The 18177-nt window shown below is 39.3% G+C and overlaps 1 protein-coding gene across 20 annotated transcripts in view; it reads right to left on the bottom strand.

Annotated features, from left to right (window-relative positions):
- FAM126B (family with sequence similarity 126 member B) overlaps positions 1-18177 on the bottom strand; it is a 63190-nt gene that overhangs the window by 37909 nt on the left and 7104 nt on the right. For 5 of the 20 annotated variants that reach the window (XR_006414922.1, XM_044432139.1, XM_044432126.1 and 2 more), the window contains exon 2: positions 16092-18131. The exons of 6 other annotated variants lie outside the window; for them this stretch is intronic. The gene's annotated coding sequence lies outside the window, so the exon portion shown is untranslated. The remainder of the gene's footprint in view (positions 1-16091; positions 18132-18177) is intronic. 9 more of the 20 variants (XM_044432119.1, XM_044432128.1, XM_044432129.1 and 6 more) reach the window with 3 other exon arrangements.

The following is an 18177-nucleotide window of genomic DNA, read 5'->3' as shown; positions in this document are numbered from 1 at the left end:
TCCAGCCTGCCTCGGAGCTCACTCAAAGAAAATGAGTGCAGGCGTTCTTTGAAACTGAGCAGAAAGCTGGTGCATGTGCCAAATTGTAACAGCTCAATTGCGCATGCACTGGATCTCCCCCCCCCCCCCACCATTGCACGCATATACAGAGAGGGAATACGGAACGGGAAACAGAAGAGAGGAGGGTGGAAGAGAGAGAGAGACGAAGATGAAGACAAAGAAACTAAAAAAGGATTGCAGGTAAGAAAAATATAACTTTTAAAATCTATTTTTAATTATGTGAGCCACGTCCCTGGGCTGCAGGCCAAGCCGCAGCCACCTCGCCAAGCCCAGGGGTGGACAGGACGAGGCAGAGTGGGGCCAGGGCTCCTGTGCCTCTGCCACGGTCTTTTCCGAGCAAGCCGTGGCCACCTCACCAAACTGCCCCGCCTCTCCAGCCTCCCGCTCCTGTTCCCGCTCCTACTCCCTCGGAACCAAGGCGGTGGCAAGGACTATAATTTCCATCATGCCCAACCAGCATGGCCAATGAAAGTTGTAGTCCAACTCATCTGGACAGCACCAGTTTTGGCAAGGTTGCACTTAAACTATGGTAGTAATTAGCTCTGCATCCAAATACAGCCATTGTGCACTGTGGGAATTGTTCTGGGCTGACTTGCTTCAAATACTAAGAGTGGCATTAACAGTATTTATCCTTAGTATTTTTGCTTCGTTCTGTGTAAATGCCAGTTGCAGTCATCAGCTGCATTATGCAAAATACTATATTCTGTGCTTTGGTTGTTTTGTAGCTATGTCCCTTGAATATGGACTTGCTCTTCCCCATCTCATCTTGGGCTTCTGCTGCAGCCCAAGGGAGTGGAACAAACATTTTTTATTTTATTTTTTACATTTTATTTTTTTAATTTATTTTAATTTGAATGAATTTTTAATATGCAGTGTGCACAGGAATTCATTTTTTTTTCCAAAAAAAAAAAAAAAAGTCCAGCCCCTGCAACAGTCTGAGGGAGAGTGAACTGGCCCCCTGTTTAAAAATTATGAGGACCCCTGGGCTAGAGCAAATTGTGGAAGACATGTACGTTTATGCACTGCCTCCTGACTCAACCTTATCTGCATAATTGAAATCATGGCATCTGGAAGGATTTTGTGCATTTGCTCAAGAGTGATTATAGGGAAGGTATCCTCATGCTTTCAGAACACTGTGTTGGTATTATTTGTGTTACATTAAAAGTCCACAGTAACGCTTCAAGAATTCTCTTTTAAGAAAAGAAAATATAAAATATTGGCCATGTAAGAAAGATTACCAACACAGTCATTTTTCCAGTGTATAAAGACAAACTGTGAGGGTCTAGAATTTATATCAAGAGAGTACATAATATGCAAAGTTATCTGTAGAATTGAACTGTAGAAATGATAGATGAAAGGTTAAAAATATTGAAAACAATCCAACTCATCAAACACCTCAAATTTGTACATTTGTAGAACTATGGTGAAATAAAAATGAAAGGCAGTACAGTGGTACCTCAGCTCACGAACACCTTGGTTCACGAACAAATCGGGTCACGAACAAAAATTTCTGAAAAATTTTGACTTGGGTTGCGAACACCTCTTTGGGTAGCAACCAAGATCGCAGCCATTACCCACCCACCCCCCAAAGTGGGGAGAAGGCCACGATTCCAGTTGCTTTCGTGCAGGGAAGGTGTGCCTGATCAGAGGCGTGCAGCCGCAGTCAAGACAGGAGCAGCAAAGCAGAGCCGTGGGGGAGATGGCTGAGATTCTGCCTGTCTTTCCTGCAGGAGTGCGCCTATGATCAGGCACGCCTTTCCTGCATAAATGGAACTGTGATCGTGGCCATCTCCCCACCCCCAGCGCACCATTTGCGCCCATCTCTCCCTCCCCCAGTGTGCCCGCGATCACGCCCCCCCCCCCAGCACGCTGGGATGACGGGTGCCTGCAGGAATGACAGGCGCGTGCAGGGACGACAGGTGCAATCTCGGTCATGCTGGGGGGCAGGGAGATGGCCGCGCTTGTGTTTGGGGCGGGGGGGCGGGGAGATGGCTGCGATCTTTGTTGTTGTCACTTTGCTTCACATTTTTCTGATTTAAAAAATGATTACAGAACGAATTAACTTTATTTACATTGAACCTTATGGGGAAATTTAACTTGGCTCACGACCAATTTGGGTCACGACCAGTGTCCTGGAATGGGTTAAGTTCGTAAGCCAAGGTACCACTGTACTGTAAGAAATAATAGCCCACAAACTAATGTTTTAAACAAAAGCAACACTAGAGAATCTAGATTTTATTTCAGAGCTATTTTATATTAAATAATAACCAGCTGAGGACAGCTACTCTGTTACATCACATTTAATGTCTCCTTATTGGTCTAAGCAGAAAAATGAAAGCACTCCATTACTTAACATATTAACAAATGGGAACTACTAAAAAAATCACACACTAATTATTAGTGACTAATAGAACATATGCATATTGGACCTGAAAGAGACCACTGTTTCAAGCTCACTTTTGGCTTATTATCTACTTTCAACAGAAATATTGCCACTATGGCAATATTACAAGAATATTAGTCTGCTAAAGTCACTCATTTTGGAAATTACAGAAATGCTTTACTGATTTCAGTTTAGGAAGAAAGCTATTCAAGCAAGACAAGACAAGACAAAACAAAACACACCAGTTCCCTCAAGTGTAAATATTTATCTAAGTAACTGCTGTTATCAACTGGCCAGAATTAGTATATTAATATATCTAATCGTTTAAGACTCTTTGCTTTAAAAAAATTGGATCCCAAGTACTGCAGTGGCAGGTTGCAAATATCTCCTTCAAGCAAGATGCTTGAACAGATGGTTGCATACAACTTCAGGTGATTTTGGATGACACTGATTATGTGGATCTATTTCCATCTTGTTTCACATGCAGATTTGGCACAAAAAAACAACAGTGGTTTCTCAGATGAATGACCTATATTGAAAAAAGCTCACGAAGAATGCAACCTCATCTTTCCTTTGGATTTCTCAGCAGCTTTCCAGTCTACTGACCATGGTATCCCTTCTGGATTAGAAATTAGGGGCACAATGTTCTGGTGGCTCTACTCTTATCAGAATAACTAATTCCTAAATGTGGGCTTGATTCTAATCACTTGGACCAAATTAATGTGCCCCTGCAGGATTCCATCTTGATCCTAAGCTTCTTCACAGCTGCATGAATACATCGAGCAAGATCTCCTGGTGTTTCAGAGCTGTGAATCAAGACTATACAGACCAACAAACAACACTCAACCTTCTATTCTACATCTGAGCCTAGTGGATGTGGAAATATTGGCAAAGGTTACATTTCATGATAAGCCAGGGTTTCCATAGAACCCAGCTTCCTTGTTAACAAGCTGCCAAATCACTCTTGCAACATAGGACAGAAACTAAACAACCAACAGACCTGATTTGTTTCATGTGATAAAGAAACCCATGCTCTCTCCCAAAAAGCCAGAGAAATAACCCAAAACAAAACATGGGTTATTCTCTGGATTGTTGGGAAAGAAACAAGCCAGAAATCCACATTCATGTATCACACTAAGCAAACCATGAATGGAGAGCCCTTAGTTTCACCACTCACACTTGCTGCGGGAACCATCAGACAGCATACACAAACATGCTCCTTGTGTACAACAAGCCAGAACTGATCTGGGACCCTGTGATAGGAGAACTGTGTAACTGAATCAACACTTGAAATAAATAATAGGCTGGATGAGGGGAAAGAAACTGAAGTTCAATCCTAACATGTTGAAGGTACAGTTGCTGGGCTATGTTTGCCAGGAAGTAGTATTATTACATTTGCATTACATTTACTACATTCTGCCTCTTTTGGATAGGAATATATTCCTAATGAAAAATCTGGTTCTCAGTGAATAACTAAGTCATCCTTGTCAGTGGGAACCTAGCTGTCATCAATAAAAAGGTGCTCCGTGCCACTAAGTTTGTCATCCACAGCCCTTCCTTGACTTAGACTGCATAACTACAGGTATCTTTCTCTGATAATTTCTATTAGACACTTTAAATGCATTGTATGTAGGTTTGCTACCAAAGGCAACTAAGAAACGGCAGCTAGTTTTAGTTAAGTAAACAGAACCAGTAACTGTAAGTACATCTTTCCAGTGCTTAAAAAATTCAGCAGCTTCAAGGACTGCTTCTGAACACAATTAAAAGTGTTGGTGATCATGTTCAAAGATAAACATCTTGTCTTTGGAATACTGTCACGAGGAAGGTTCACCAGCAAAACAAACCATTTTTGTGTTCCCTGACTTTTAACAATGGATGTTTTAGCTTCATTTTAACTGTTTTATGCACCTGCTGTTTATTACTATTGATATATTAATGCCATGTTTTATTTGCTGTTGTGAAGCAGCCTGGATTTTTTTAAAAAAGGATGTTTTGGAAATGTATAAAACAAAAGTACATAGAATATACATTTACCAGGGATAATTTTTTCAAGACAAAATGAAAACCAAAGCAAAGGGGTTGATTTTTACTTTTAGAAGTTTTCATCTTATTTCAAACTAACAAATGCACACAATTTGCAAACAGTGGAATAGCCCTTAATTTGATACACTGAAACCTTCAAGCAAAGTTATGCAGCTATCAGAGTTGAACACCCTGCGCCCACCCCAGCTTAAAAAAGCCATAGTGTACCTCTGTAGACCCATGACATTGAGATCTGTTAATATCATTGTCCTGAAGGGGGTACCCCAAAGCAAGGGAAAGAGAGCAACATATAACTCTGCTCTGTAGAGATCCCCCATTTCACGATTGCAAATCTTTGCACTGGTTAGGAATGTCTGTCACAAAGTGATTGAATATAGTACTGCAGGTTTCAGGCCCAACACATATAACTTAAAATTAATTAATGCATGTTAAAAATAATTAGATACACATCTCTAAAGCTCCTCAGGTATCTAAGGTCCACAATCTAGGTGCTAGAGCACTAAAAGACAGACACACATCCCTTTTTATAATAGGCAAAAGATTACTGCTTTAGACTTTTACCCATACTTGGAACAGTTCAACATATACCCATGAGACACAGACATTCCAGCACCACCATGGGGGTAGCCTGTTCTACTGCTGGCTTTATATGCTGCACCAGCACAGAAGTTGCCAACAGCGAAGCTTCTGTAACACTGATCAAACACTGTGGGAGGTTTTGTAGTGGTAAAGCAGAAGAGCATGAGAAGCTCTTAACTGAGTGAGTCTACAAGTTTAAATAGGCATTATATAGTCCTGGCCACCTAACGCCAGCAGTAGTACTTTAAAGTAGCAAAGCAACATTTAATTTTCTGTAGGAAATTTCATGTTGACGTTCCTTGGTCCATAATATGATTGTACATATTAGTATGCATTTTATTATAACTAACCATAACCAAACTTTAACATTTTTTCTTATATAATATGGCAATCAGTTCAAATGATCATTTATGCATTTTTGTTCCTGTTATTGTCTTTTTAAAATGTTTCCTCCTGGATTTACTTTAATGCGTGGTCTTGTATAGAAATCTGGAAAGTGATTAAAATGTGTGCAAAATATAACCAAAAGGTTTATTACCAGGTTTAAAATTAACAGAAGACAAGTATCTTGTGTCAACATCTGAACAGTAGGCAAGATGACTACACAAAATGGTATACTTACCATTTTTACTTCAAACCATTTTAAATTCTCTTTCTCATAAACACACACATGCACACATACTTTATACTATCGGTATAAAATGTAATCATTTTGGAAAATGAAATGAACTGCTCAACTTTCTCTCGCCTTTAGCTATTTCTGATACCACACAGTATAGATCTTCTTGCATGTCCCATCAGAGAAGCAGCTACATTTGTGGATAGGCGTAAACATCATTCAGGCTTATTCAGACAGCCAGATGGACCAAATACAATAACGCATAGCTTGGTGAACAGTTGGAACCACTGATGTTGGCCTCAGTACAAGATCCCTCTCACCTTGACATCTGACTATTCCCCACTCCAAAAATATAGCAAATCAGGCCATGAATGGTACAAAGATGGCACAATACCATAAGCAAAATCATTTTGGCAAGTACAACTCAAAGTGAAGCCACAGTATATTCTATCTTGTGACAAATGTTACATAAAAGACACTATGTAGTAAGAGAAGAATCCTGTTATTATCCAACAACTTTTAAAGTTGAAAAACATGCTCTTAAGTATTATACTTCGAAACAAGAAATTCTAGCATGGTAACAGAGGGTTACCACACAAAAACCTGTCAGCTCTCTGCCATGACAAGGAGCATGTCACAACATGATCACAATTTGGAGGGGGGATTCATATAAACTCAACTAAAAAGGCAGGCTGTCACAGTGCTCTAAAAAGTACTGGCTCAGGCTTCAAATAAAGTCACTGAACACTGTGCCTAGCATTTCCCTCCCCCTTAGGCCTACAATCAACTATTTAAGCCGCTATGGAGCAAAAGAAACCTAAACTTGATTTTAAAACCAAAAAGGTAAAAGTCCATCCCTCACAAGAATGGTTGCAATGTTCAGTTCATAACCAAGATACAACCATGCTGGAGAGAAAGGAAAAAAACCTCACACCGTAATTTTAAATTACTAGGCATTGGCATCAATTATTTAGAAGCTTAAGGAATCAGGCACCAAGGATTTTTCCAGCCATACTCATTTGAATGTTCATGTAAATTATTTATATCAAGAAGATCTGTGCCTAATATGTGAACTGCTGTTCCTGCAATTTAAGTAGATGCTAAGAAGAGGTGCCATAGCAAAAGTTTAGAAACAGATTCATTTGTACACATTAAGATTCAACTACAAAAAGTGCAACTTTGCCATTTAAATGTCAATCCAGAAAACATTTCCTAGCATGCGACAAAGTGCAAGATCCTTCTCATCTTGTAAATTGGATTAAAGAATCAAAAATGGTAATAACCAAATAATTTGGGAACAAATTCAGAGCATTTTTATTGACCTGGTTTTTGAATGTTTACAACAGATTATAAAACTTCAAGTCCTACAATTAGGGTAACTATTAACTTGTGAAACTCTGACCTGGTTCACACATAATGCTAACCTATAGTTTTATTTATCTCCAAAGTTTCAGGCAGGAATTTTCCAGACCTATCTAGAGAGAGCAGGGATTGAATCACGGGTCTTTTGCATGCAGAACATGAGCTCTACTGCTAAGCCATAGCCCTTCTCCCAAATAAACCTTTGAAGAATTCAAGCAGTTCCCAGAATTTTGTTGCCCTTCTCATGGCAGTCAATTGAACAAACTGCAGTTAGTTCTCTCAGTCCCTGAGACAATTTGTATTCCTCCTCTTTTGCATGATTCCTTCCTACATTCCAAATGCCTTAATGGCTCTAGCATATACAGCAGCTGGGCTTTTTGACAGCTCCTGCCCACTTCCTCTGTAGCCTAGCAAAACAACTGTGCAGCATTCTGAGTTCACCCATAATGACAATCTGTGCTTTAAAAAACTTGGGAGTCTACAACCCCAAACCCCTTTCTGGGTTGTTAACAAACTATGGTTCATTAGTGTAACTGGGTTTGCACATCACAACAACACCACGTTCAACAGCCATGGACTATACATTGACCAGATCTGACACTGACAATCCTAATGTTATAATTCCAGTGTTATAGCAAGAAAATCTCAGATTTCATAATAATGACAAGCCAAGCATAACCACCACTATAACTACATAAATTCATTACATTCGTACTGCTATGCTACAAATAGAAATGCAACATTTCTCTTTCTACTAGCAGTATATAAAATGAGACTACATTTTTCTTAAATGACTAGATTAAATAATCTGGTTATAAGCATGTTAAGCTATACAGCTAATCTCTAAACTAAATCCATACCTTTAAAGCTGTACAATATTTGTAAAACATTCCATCTATGGGCTAAAAAAAGGAAACTACACGAAGTATATACATTTCAGTATATACTGTACATGTTTGCTCATTGCTTCCATTTTTAATCAAGTTGGTTGATTGCTTATTATCATCTGAACCGAGAACTTTTTTTACACGTTAATGAATCCAGAGTTAACCCAATAATCATGGATGTTTGTTGTTAACTCTGGGTTGTTTAACTCTTTAAAAACCCAGAGTTTTGGGTACAAGCATCATGATAACCCAGGAAAGGGGTGCTGATTGAAAGCGGAGGTGGTAAGCATGTGTGAGGCAGTAGAATTGCTCTTTGTTGCTTTTCTCTGGCAATTATTGGGCTAAACAACCTACCAGTTGTCATTACCTAAGAATCCAAGAAATATGCTAAGTTTGCTTGTAGGGATAAGTGTAACTAATCTAGTTGCAAATTAACTTAGTTTAGTGGTCAAATTTAGTGGTTTAGTGGCCATAGAAATGCATGAAAAAGCTTCAATGGGAAAGTTACCTAAAAAACAAAGGTTTAAATCTCTGTTTTTTCTTGCTGATTTAAATCATGCTTTGAAATCACCAATTTGAATTGCTTTGACCTAAATTAATACATCCCAACAGGGATATAAGGTAAAGTACTTGACCTTTTCTGGAAGAATGTTTTTGATTCCTTTCTCATGGCCTCCTCAGCCCCATTACCCTTCCCTTCTTTCTCTTTCTGAAAGCTGCCCACCCCACTCCTCCCTTTGTTCACTAGACTTTCTCTAACAATATGCTTTCTTCTTTAGCCTTTTTAAAAGTCATGCTGGAAAAAAATCTCCTCCAATGCCACCACTACATCTAACCAAACTGAGAATAGTGTATTTCAATATGTGAGTATAACTCCAAATAACTCTTAATTGCTTTGGGTGATGCATTTGAAACACAAGACAACATTAAGGGGAACTGATGTTAAACTTTGCAACTGTAAAGATGACTTCCTAATAATAATTTGTAGCAAAACAACAAGAAGTACAAAATTCTTTTCAATGTGGAAAACAAACATTTTTATTTTATTCATGCAAATTACAGAGAAAAGAATTTCAAGGCAAGCCAAGTTATATATTCTGCAGTTTTCCTTGGAAGAAAAGAAGTCCCTGATGCTCTACAAACTCTGGACATGCTTCTAGCAGTAGTGATAATTCTCTTCCTGACACACACACTCCTTAAGAATGATATTACACCACAGCAGCTGAGAAATTTCAACTCCTCACCACTGGCTTTTACTGTTTTCAACAACCAACATCTGGGCAGATGTTGCTCCTGCTCCACCTAAAGTGAAAGAAGAAATGCCTTAGTACCTGGACTGCAACAGGTCACTAGAGGTGTGGTGGGGCAGTTCAGCTTGGGCAGTGGGAACTGCAGAGGCAGAGGGTGATCAGGCATGGGCAATTAAAATTTTTGTGTTGCTGCCCTTTGTTCAATAAGGGCTGTGGGCTCACATGCCCTTTGTTGCATGCATCACTGCTGCAGGTAACCCATCTGTGGGACCACTGACCAATCTATCATGGTTTTGACCCATACATCTCTCAAAGGCTTAATCCAAGGCAAACATGGAATCCTGCCTGTGTGGACTCTCTCATGGCAGTGGCCATGACTTAACTGGATTTCCTGGAGCTTCCCCAGAACAAGTGCAGTCCCCTGCATGCCATTCAATCTCCCTGAGATATGGCAGTTCCCCACCCCTACCCCTTTTCACTGCTAACTCTTGGCTGTACTCTACTATTTTATCCTTTTGTTTCTTAAAGCAGGTTGCCCCCTGAACATAAGTCAGAGATGCCTCTTCTTTCAGCTTAGGAGGTGCTTAAGGTCTGGTCCTGGGTTTAAGAACAGAATCTCCTGTATCTTCCTCCTTTCTGAGCTCTCCTTCTTCTACCTGAACTCTTTCTTCCTCCCCATCAACTCTGTGGGAAAAGAAGCGATTTAGTGCCTCTTTTTCTCTTTATAGCAATCCTTGAGGTGTCGACATTTGTTCACCTTGTTCTTGCATCTTTGTCTGTGGGTACTTCTTCCTCAGGAAGGGTCACTATGACTTGTATGATCAGACTAATAATGCTGCCGGTCTGGCAGAATGCTCTGCATTACCTCCTGTTCCAGGGTGAACTCTTTCCCTTCCCTTATCCTATCATTTTATTTATTTATTTATTTAGGAGACTTCTATGCCGCCCCATTTGCCCAAGCCTCGGGGCGGCTCACATCCATAAATAATCATTTCCACTTTCCTTAAAGACTCTTTTAGCAGGCAGATGCTCTTCCCTGGGTTGTTTTTCCTGAGTGGGCGTGTGCCCTTTGAATACTGATATGGACTCTGAAAAACAATCCTAGCTGTCTTACAATTGATTCTGACATTCATTGGGTTCTGGTGTATGGTGGGGGATTTTTATTTAACATTAGTTCTCCGACCAATAATTCCAGGGGAAATATTTTCCTGTACCAGAAAGGACACCCTCAGCACCATCTGTCTGGGAGCTTGGACAGCATAGCTACTTCTGTGGACCTCAGAGAAAGGATGCTAGCAGTTGGTGGCCCTGATACTGTATACGGCTTTATAGGTGTTCCTGCAGCAAATGAAAATGACTTTCTGGATGGTCTCTTAGCCATTTGCTTGAGTCAATCCCATTGCTTCTGTTGCTCTACCAGAGGAATACCACTTGTAGCCATGTAACCAGCTGCAACATCTCTTCTATCCAAGGGGCATGATCCAGGGTTCGATTGTGGAATGTTTATTGTGAGCAGAGACCTCCTTCATGTTCTTTAAAGAATTTGTCTCTTCTCTTGGAGGGGGTAGCAGTATGATGGAAGACCCACAAATACATCTCCTCTGACATCCAGGTGAGGGCAACTTCTTTCTGGGAAGCACTCTAGGATCACAGCTGAGCCTCCAAGCTCATCCAATAATTGATAAAGCTGCCTAACCTTTATCAGTCAAGAACTTTGCCTACAACTGTTGGGTCCATCTGCTAAGTGTTCTAGGATGCAGACACCAGATGTCTACTTGGGAGTCCTGTATATCAGCTTTTACCATGGCTAGATTTGAGAATAGGATGCTCCAAATCGTGGCGAGTGCAGAATGCAAGCAAAAATTGAGGAACTGAAGTTATTGAACATTTGGGTTAGCATAACATTTTCTGTAAATGAACTTAAGATTGCTGTAGTTGCTTTTAACCCTTCCCAAACAATGTCAAGGTAAGACTGGGAATTAGTTGCCTCCTCCAAATATTAACTATGACATAGTGTAAACTATCCTGCCGCCTGCTTCTGATAATCAGTAACAAACACGGTGGCTTGGAAACTGCAGAGAGCACTCAGCATTGCAGCAACAGGGAAATAACTTTCAACTGTCACTTTTGGTCAATGAGAGAATAAGTGCTCGCAGTGACAAGCTGAAATTTCAAGTAGAGACCTACAGAAATATAATTCCATGTCAGGCAGAAAGGTAAGCAATACCTCTCCTCATACTGCAAGGCACTTACTGCATCTGTGTGTGGGCGGGGGGAGATATAAAGGTCAGTGTATGCTTGGCAGAGTTGAGTACTGTACTGTCTGCAATTGTCTTGGCTCAATTGTCCTTTTAAATCCCACTCTGGTCTATCAGCAGCAACAGCGCCAGAGGTGGGTGCTCCACCCTGAGAGGGAGGGACTAAAACCATTCCTGTCTGATAGCCTAAGCATAAAATTTGGCATGACTCTAGCTTGCTAACAGAGTTCCTAGATCAGACACCACACTAAAACCAGAGATGAAAAGTCCCTGGCTTGTTTGTCTGTTCCTACTGGCATAATGAGCCAAACAAAAATAATTGAACCATGTGCAACAGCATGCTGACTCACTGATGTGCAAACCAGGGCAATCAGAACACATAACAGTATGTAAGCCAACAACAAACCATGGCTTCTGTGGTTTATTACTAGAAGGCAAACCATCATTTGGTCAAAAGTAGAAGTCTGGAATTGGTGACAAGCTACTGCTTAACAAACAACAGAATGGCTTAGAAGTATGTGTGAACACACTGTTATGGCAGGTTTAGGGTGACTGATATATTCTATTCTAGGTACGTCTCAAAGAAGCATACTTCTTGCAATAAGCATACCAATACATATCGAGGACTAAACTGCAAGATGCAGCATTTGTTCACATCCATCTTTGTCCCCCATGTTCTCTTCTCCATCTGTTTTTTTTCCCACTAATTAAGTTTAGACTTAAGTTCCTCAGGGCAGCAAATCATAGCTTTTCTTATGATACTCTTTAAGGTCCTACGTATAATCATCTAAGCATTTCAGGACGACTACTGTAAACTGGACACAATGTCAGGAAAATTAGAGGACCTTATTGTATTCATTGTTTCGCAGAATTCTGAGGGGCTATGTTTAGATAAGCAATCAGTTTACTGCACTATCATGGTGGGAAATATTGACCAAGTGCAAACTTAAAATAACTTATCTTCCCCACCCCTCCATCATAATATAAACTATAATTGAAATACAGCCTCCAAAAGTGTAAAAGTAGATTTAAATAGACAAAAGGCATAGCAATACCCAGGGAATCTTATAGACCAACTCAATATGATCTAAGTGTTGCTTTTAAGCGCTTCTCTTGAGAACAGTTTTTCTACCTTTTCACATGCTCCCACCACCAGTTTCCCTAGGAACAGCCTCATACAGTCATCCTACACTAAACCTGAAACTCTCATCAGCTACATACAATAACCAACCAATGCAAAATAACACCAGTTACCAATCCATCTTTTGTTAGCTCGTATAACAGGGTCAGCTCTTCTTACACTTAACATAACACTATTATGCCATTCAAATTAAAAACGAAATCCTATGGTTCTCACACTTGTAATTTTTCTTTCACAGTTGTTTTCTGATAAAAAGATTTCTAACCTTTTAAAGTTCACAGGCTCAGATATATTAAACATAAAGACCCGTAAAGAGAAATGCTTTTAAAATACACCATCCCGACACACAAACATGCATACAAAAATAGGATGAGTTTTAACTCTTCAGTCATACTTGTTTTTTGGAATATGCCATTTGAGTTAAACATAAATTGCAACATATACAGCCAACTACAGCCACTAGATTTCTTTCCTTAAAACAAGATACTGGTGTTATATGACCATTACTCTTCAGTTGCTGCATACAGTGGGAGATGAAAGCTGGAGAGAGAATGGAGCTATTCTGTTTGCCAGTGATATTTGAATTTTCCTATGCTGGAAAGGGTTTGAGAAGTCTATTCAACTCCTCCTGCTGTAAAGAACTATGCAGCAGAAGCTATGAAAACCTCACATTGCTCAACAAACTTCCAAAGAATTTCTATCCAATGCTGGATAATTTCTGACTACTGTTTTCTGATTCTTCAACTTAGCCCCAGAAGCCAGCTTGTCTTAGACATGGCAAATTTTAGTTCTTAGAAGCTATCCTTGTGAGCCAAGAAGCTGCTATGCATATGTCTCTTTATTCTCCAATTCTTCAGCCACAAGCTCTCTGTATAATTCTCCCCCACCCCAAGCCGCATGTTCAAATTGCCACATGGTCATTAAAAAACCCAGTCAGCCATGTTACTCTCTCACTGTCCCAAGAGAATATGCATATTCTCTTTGACACTCACAAAGCATACTCATTGCAGGGCACATATACTTTACAACTTTTGTTTACAAGAGAGTTCACATTCCTCTACAATCAAGTAATATGGGAGGAATTTATACACACCTCAACTTGCAAAGCAAAGATGGTATATTTAGATGCCAACACTGGTTTCCCCCTCATACACACATATCTGCAAATACACAGATCGTGCGTATGTAGCAAGGATGCAAAGGCATTAAAGAAGGTTTCTCCTCAGTCAGGAATAAAGCAGAGGGCTATTTTACTCTTCACAGCTCAGTGAATCCCTTGAGCTTAACCTTGTCCACATATCTTAAAGCACAATGCCTTTTTATTGACTGTGCCAGTCAAAATGAGTTCCTGATCAAAGCAGTGTTGGACCAAACTAACACTATCCATGGGCAAATTTCACAATTTAAATAAGGAAAGAGCAAAGTATACTTGATGGACATTCAACCTCCTGCCTTACTTTATTTGCTATTCAGCCAGCCCTAGCTTCCAGCTAAAGCTGTTGTTGATACTAGATGAGATCGACCTGGTAACTGTGACAGGATGATGTGGCACAGGATACAACTAGTTTGATGAAGCTAAGCAGTCCTGGGTCTGATTAATGTTTTGCCTGAAGTAACCTGGAAACCCATGTACAGCTCCTTAAGTTTCATAATGAAGGAAAGGTAAAACATAAGTGTGGTAAATAAATGAGAGTTTGTGTACTTATTTTAGGGTAATCCAAAGATGCACTGCTTTGGGTTTTCTTATAGAAACGTCCTGAACGATCTAGTTTGAGTGCAGTGATGTGGGGGTGGAACATTTTCCAAAATGGACAATTTCCCCTTTCATTGGTTCATTAGTGAAAATGAATGGGTGCCAGTTGCAAGTACAATATTGGACAAGCTTGGCAGTTTTGACATTGTAATTAATGGTTTCCGGATGGTTACCCCTAACAAGTATGTGACAGAACACATATATTATAGAAATACATACATATCTCCCACTGAATTGAAGTAGTAAAGACAAAACTGAGGGTATGCCAACAACCGTAGTAGAAGAGCTAAATTCTTCCAAGTGATGAGTGGTGGTCAGCATACCAGGCTGCTAAAATTAGTGTGTCAATTGTCCTCAGTACCTTTTCCAATTCAAAATTTTCCACAAAACCCACATCCCTGCTTGAGAATAGAAGCAATTTTGCTCATTACTGAATAGATGTGGGCATATGTGCATGAATAATGTTAACAAGCAAAACTGTGCCAATGATGAATATTCAGTACTTAGTCAACATGAAGTATAAAAGGAACAGACAGCAGATTAAAAGAATCTTAAAAAGCAAGAGACAGGCTGACACCTTAGCCTTAAGCACACTTTGAAAAATACATTTTTTAATCACTTGAGGACTTTCTTATGACTCCATGGGCACAGATTTGAGGAGAATAAATTAGACAGAAGAATAGTACTCAAGAATTCAAAGGCCTCTCAATGGAAGAAATAATCTGTTCAGAGTACAGGCAAAAAAGAGAAATCATAAACATAGCCAAGAGAAATTTATGCAGAAATAGCAAGTTCTATTGCTGAGAAATTATAATTACTCAAGTTCTAATGTCATCACCTGAACAAAATGGATGCATATTGCATCATGGCAAAACTGTTATGAGTTCAGAACTATTAACATATCTGGGGTGGGGGCTGTAATCAATTCTTTCTTTTCATAAATGGAAAGGAGATCATTGGCAGATCAGCTTTCCAATCTACCCACCACCCTTGCCCCAGTAAACCAGACATTTCTCTTTTAGAAAGTTGGAAAATGGGGGCAGGGAGGCATAAAAGGGGGCTGGATAGAAGGACAGAGAAATACCATTGTGTGAACAGAGCTCTGCTCAGGGGACATTGCTCTAGCCAATGTCACATCCATGATTTTACTATAGAACAGCACAAGCAACCCAAAAATAGGCTACATATGCAATAGTTTCTCCTAGTATTTCTGCTGGCTCCTAGTGCATGCTGCAAAGCCACAGAACTGCTTTTTAGGAGCCTTTTACTTAAGACAGACAGCACTAACGACCTTAAGATTTGCTGTACAAGAACTAAAGGCTTGCTAGGGTGCCACAGGGCAATGCCAGAAAACATGAAATTTCTCTATTGCATGAGAGAGGTTCATCAGGCATTGCTAGTAGGTATGCCAGAATAAAGTGTTAGGACTTAGACACAAGTTATACAGCTCTATCAATTGCTTTTATGACTTTCTATCTGGACAGAGAAAGCCTGGCACACTAGTATAGTATACTAGTAGCCTCCAGTTAGATTATTGTAATGTGTTTCATAAAGACTACCTTTGAAGACAGTTCACTAAATTCAAATCAGAGATACTAACTAAGATTGGCTGATAGGATCATGCGATACCAGGGCTTTGTCAACTGCAATGGCTTACAGCCTATTTCAGAACCAAATTCAAAGCACTGGTGTTGACCTTCAAAGTCCTAAACACCTTGGGATCAAAGTATCTAAAAAGAACATCTCCTGTATGTACCTGCTCAGATGCTTAGATTATCTTTAGAGGCACTTCTCCAGGTACTCCCACCAGAGGAAGCTGGGCAGGTGGCTACAAAAGAGTAGGTCGTCTTAGCAATTATGGAATGATTGCTCCAAAGACATTTGTCTGTTACCTTTGTTATTTTTTTCGCAGCTTTATTTTCCGCCCAGTCATTTTAAAAACCTAGTTTTAGACTGTATTATACTTTGTTCTTTTAAATATGTGTATTGTATTTGTATTTTACATTACGTTTTCAACAGTTTTTTATAGTATTTTAGTCTATTAATTGCTTGTAAGCTGTCCGCAAAACACTGGTTATTGGTAGATTAAAAATAAAAATAGAATACATATATCTTAGAACTGTTTTTCCGGAATAAATGTTCTAGTCAGTTTTCTCTCTATCTATCATTTCCATATGTGTACATATTTAGAGTAAGATATACAATATTCAACTGAAGAATTTGTTTTGGAACGCTGACATGAAACAACCTTAGACAGTTTTAGGCATACATATCAAGCTTTTTAGTCAGTAAATATATTTTTTCTTAAATTAATCTGAAGAACAAGGTATAATTTTTCCTAAGATCAATTTTATAATTGTATCCTTGTTATTGTGAATTCATAATCAAATTACAGACAATATCCGATATCCATTGTAAAGTGACTATATAGGAATACAAACTAGAAATAGCAATAAGACTATATCTTTAGTTATGTGTCTATTAGATATTGGCCAGAGTAAAGATACATTCTTCAAAACTCTCTCAGCTTCTACATGCAAGCATCTTCCACAAGAGAACAATCCCTTAATATGTTTTGACCATCAATCATTTTATACTAGTCATGGACCTTTTATAGAAACATTTCCAACCATGGGCCCCTGGTTGTGTTGAACTACAACTCTCATTACCCACAACCAACATGGCCATCAGCTAGAGAAAACAGGAGGTATAAGGTGGTAGGAGGTTGTATCTGGAGACCCAAAGTTGGGAAAGGCTGTTTTAAGTTCTTCCCATACAGGCCACAAAACTAAAATTAAGTAAGGCTTTACTTCCTCAAGCTTATTTCAAGTATTGTATGTTCCTGAAGTATAAATGATTTCCACATGGAAAAAATGCTCATAGTACCTTAGAGTACAACAGATATTTGTATCTCCCTAAAACAACAGAGAACACACTTCCTATCTGGCCAGGTTAATTAAAAGAAGAGGATGCTTCCAAACCAGAGGATACAGACCATGAGAAGCAAAACACCAAGCAGAAGAACAGAAATTACCCATGCTGTATAGACAAATGAATAATTTCACTAATTAACAAGGAGCAGCTCATATGAAGTTAAGTTCACATATCACTTACATGTGAGCTTTCATTATTGTGCACAAGAGGGGTATTAGTCCTTATTTTCAGATATAGCCATTTTAAAAACAGCATACATAAAAACACAACAGAACAGCTTATGATATATTATGGCCTTCCAGCAGCACATAGCATTGCAACAGATATACATTATACTGTAATACATAAATAACTCATTCACCCTCTAATACCAGCTTAATAATTTACTATGCTGCTGAATAGTTAAATACAATACTGCCTCTTGTTAACTCTGCACAGTTATTCTTCAGTTCTGAAGCCAAGAAGGCAACAGTACGGAAACCAGAGATTCTGAGGTCTGGTTCAAATCTAAAGTCTAAGTGTTCAATTTTACTCTAACGTGTAAAACAAACATTAACAACCTATGAACATACAAATGTGGTTTACACCAAATGGGACTTACCAGATGAATCTGGTATTGTCTACTCTGGCTAGTAACGGCTGTCTTAGGTATCAGGCAGAAGTCTTTCCAATCCTTGTTATCCAAGATCTCTTTAACTAGAGTTGCTAGAACTGAATCTGTACTTTCTGCATATAAAGCATATGCTTCACCACTATGTTACGTGGTCACCTTCTTAGGCTTACACACACATCCTCCAAGAATGCTGCTTACCATGACGACTGGGGCACTGTCCTCCAACAAGCATTCTTCCTAAGCATGAAGCTGCAGAGATAGACAGGAATTATACAACAGTTATGGAGCAGCAAGG

Source organism: Varanus komodoensis, unplaced genomic scaffold (genome assembly GCF_004798865.1).
Source record: "Varanus komodoensis strain SLA01 unplaced genomic scaffold, ASM479886v1 scaffold23, whole genome shotgun sequence".
In the NCBI taxonomy this organism is placed as follows: Eukaryota; Metazoa; Chordata; class Lepidosauria; order Squamata; family Varanidae; genus Varanus; species Varanus komodoensis.
This window is presented reverse-complemented; position numbering and strand designations above follow the sequence as displayed.